This window comes from Phoenix dactylifera, unplaced genomic scaffold (genome assembly GCF_009389715.1).
Source record: "Phoenix dactylifera cultivar Barhee BC4 unplaced genomic scaffold, palm_55x_up_171113_PBpolish2nd_filt_p 001047F, whole genome shotgun sequence".
NCBI classification, from domain to species: domain Eukaryota; kingdom Viridiplantae; phylum Streptophyta; class Magnoliopsida; order Arecales; family Arecaceae; genus Phoenix; species Phoenix dactylifera.
Window position 1 is genome coordinate 139,742 of NW_024068398.1, and position 3,527 is coordinate 143,268.

The following is a 3,527-nucleotide window of genomic DNA, read 5'->3' on the forward strand; positions in this document are numbered from 1 at the left end:
CTAGATTTGATCTTGTGAGCATGCATGAATTAAATTGTTTGATTCGATTTTTCCGCTGCGTTTTAAAACTTAAAAAGAACTACGTATGGCTTGATCCCCCTTATGAAGGGGTACGTAGGCAACCCGATCAGGTTCAGCCATGGTTTTAAAAAAAAAAAAAAATCCGCATGCTTAACACCGAAGAACCTAGGATTCACTTTCACTTGTTAGAGAACAAGGGTACTGAGCGTGACCAAGACAAGAAGTCACTTGGATGTCTATCCACTCGTCAGTGACTTGCTTGATGTTGCAGTAGTATGACTGGTCCTTTGACCTGCGGTGCTTCAGCTACTCACAGTGAGGTTATTGTAGTTTGACTACACGTATACATGGTCTCTAGTCATATGGGTCCTTGTAGTGTAGATTGGCTGCAGTAAGTTCACTGTAGGAGTAGGGTATGCACTTACATGGAATCTATCGACCTTGATAGAAGAGGAGTGATCCTATGTGATTTGTTAGACTGAGTTCTAAGACCTTGGCCAGGGTAGTAATATAAAGTGGAGAAAGAGTTTTCCACTAACGAACTCGAGTCGAATAAATCTTGACATATGACAGACGAAGGGGTTTGACGAGTTATCCATGACCTCCGTCCTGTAGGGATCCACGATAGTAGGACTATATCACATGATAACTGCACCTAGAGGTTCATCATTCCATTCTGCTGGGTAGCCACTACATGCTGCTAGGTGTCACTGGTGGATGGTGGGACTCACAGGGATTATCTCGATGATCGATAAACCCTAATGAGTAGAGTTGGAATTGTTCCGACCCATTGAAAGGAGTTTTCAATGATATTGTGATAGAGATTGCAATATATCTCACTACCAGTCAGAATAGAACCTATGGGGTCACACACACTAGAAGTATTGACCGATCCGATGGTTGAATCGTGATTAGAAATCACAAGTAATCAATTCGATTGATATTCAGTTGAAGAAGGAACAATGGAATTAATTAATTAGACTTAAACACAAATCCTACTTCGAGTAGGATTCCTAGAGTCCTAATTGGATTAGGACTGGGAATCCTAATTAGAGTAGGACTGGAATTCCTACTTGGAGTAGGATTCCTACAATCCTAATTAGATTAGGAGTTTTGAATTAAAATTAGATTCCTATTTGGAGTAGGATTCCTAGAGTCCTAATCAGATTAGGACTTCGGATTCAAATTAGAGTCCTAATTGGATTAGGACTAAAATTAAATAAATCCTAATTAGATTAAGATTTTTTAAGTCCTAACTAATTTTAAGCTAATTAACATGACTCCTAATTGGATTAGGATTGAAGAGTTCAATTGAGTTATGGTTCACTTAAAATCCTAATTAGATTGGGATTTTGAATAAAAGATAGATTGGGTTCACCTAATCCTTTTTGGAAAGGAAGTAGGTTCCCATCCATGTGGCTACATCCCCCACTTAATATGATTAAGTGGGGGCATGAGAAAAGAGGGAAAAAGAGGGAGGGGCGTATGCATGAGAAAAGAGGGAAAAAGAGGGAGGGGCGTACGCCCCTCCCTTGATTCTTGGTGTGAGAAAAAGAGGGCCCCACCCCTTTCCAAACAAGAGCATCACACGGCATTTTAAAAAGGAGGGAAAGAGGGTACGCCCTAGGTGCATTAATCCTCCTCTCCTAGCCGTAAAGGAGCATTAACTCCCTCTCTTGGAAGCCACAAGCTACCTCTCTCCCTCCTTGTTTTTTCCAGCCGCATGGGAAAACAAAAATAAGGGAGTGGCGTTGGCTTTATTCATTCATCCTTCTTCCACCAAATCAAAAGGCAGCAAGCGTGTTTCTTTTGATCCTTCTTTCTCCTATTCTTCTTCCTCTAGAGAGAGCAATCAAGGTGTTGTTTGCTGCAAGGAGAAAGAATTTTATCCATCAAAACATATCTCTGCAAGGGAGCTAGCACCCCGGGGAGATTGGAGCGTTTGGATTGGTCCTCTGCTTCGTGTGGATACCCGTAGAGGCCGGGCACTTGAACGGCTTCAAGCGAACCTTCATCCTAAACCACGAACTTCAGTTTGCGGTGATCATCTACCCGCACAAGGTGAAGATCTGATCTTCTAAAGGTTTTAAAAACTTTTTAATCCTTATCTATCTACGAACGGTTTTTGAACAACGTTCATGCGATGAACGGTTGATCCCGCGCATGCCTCTTCCGCTGCATCTGAATTTTTGAATTTTCAGCGGCATGTGCGGGGTTTCTAACAGTACTGCCTACAAAACTCCTATTGGCATGTCCCCCTACCGATTAGTTTTTGGAAAAGCTTGTCACTTACCGGTAGAACTTGAACATAGAGCTTTCTGGGCTATCAAAAAGTTTAACTTAGACATGGCAGCAGCTGGTCCTAACCGAAAACTCCAACTAAGTGAACTTGAAGAGTTGCGCAATGAAGCCTATGAAAATGCTAAAATTTATAAAGCAAGGACTAAGGCTTTTCATGATAAAAACATTAACCGTAAGTCCTTCGAACCTGGTCAAAAAGTTTGGCTATTCAATTCCAAGTTGCGACTCTTCCCGGGTAAACTTCGCTCCAGGTGGGATGGACCATTCGTAGTGAAAAAGGTTTGTCCTTATGGTGTAGTAGAGATCCAACACCTCAATGGTGGACATGTTTTAAAAGTCAATGGTCAAAGGTTAAAACCTTATGTGGACTATGTTGCCGATGGGCAATTGATCGAATCCCTTAATTTGACGAACCCTGTTTATCAAAATAATTAAGGATGCACTGTGTCTAGCTGAAGATAATAAACTTAGCGCTTAATGGGAGGCAACCCAATTCTTTTAGTTTTCTTTAACATTGAGGACAATGTTAGGTTTAGGTTTGGGGGTATTTTTAAGTATTTTTAATTATTTTTGTTTAGTTTGCATCTCTTGCATTCGTTTTCACTTCATAATGTCAGATTTATCGAAAAAAATAAAAAATAAAAATAAAAATATCTTTTAAAAAAAATTGTGTTCATTTTTATTTTTATAAATTGAAAAAAATAAAAAAATAATAAATAATAATAATAAAAAATTTAAAAAAAATAATTTTTTTTCTTACCTAATTTCTATACATGAATGCGAGAATGATAAACACACAGGTATATAAAATCTAAAAAGCCCAATGACTAGTCGGAAGTAATACAAATTTAAGTTATTTTTATTAAGTCTCTCTTAGGAAGTTGTCAGCTGATTAATACTTTGGAATTTCACTACACACTGGCCGACCCTTCTAAGGTCTAGGCTCGACATTATGTTGATAGTATAGTAGCAACCTTGGACCCTGATGAATCATACTTATCTAATCCAAAAAAAAACATCAATAAAAATGGATTTAGTCAGGAACATCGAAAAGGGCTACCTATTGTCAAAGGTCAAGTGGGCTTGTGATGAGGACTCTGAGCATAAATCCATAGGGGAGTCTTGATATCCGACACCTTATGCCAACTGGTGTGAGAGTTGTCGACTGATTGCTCGTTACACGGAGAAATCACCACAAGAGTAAA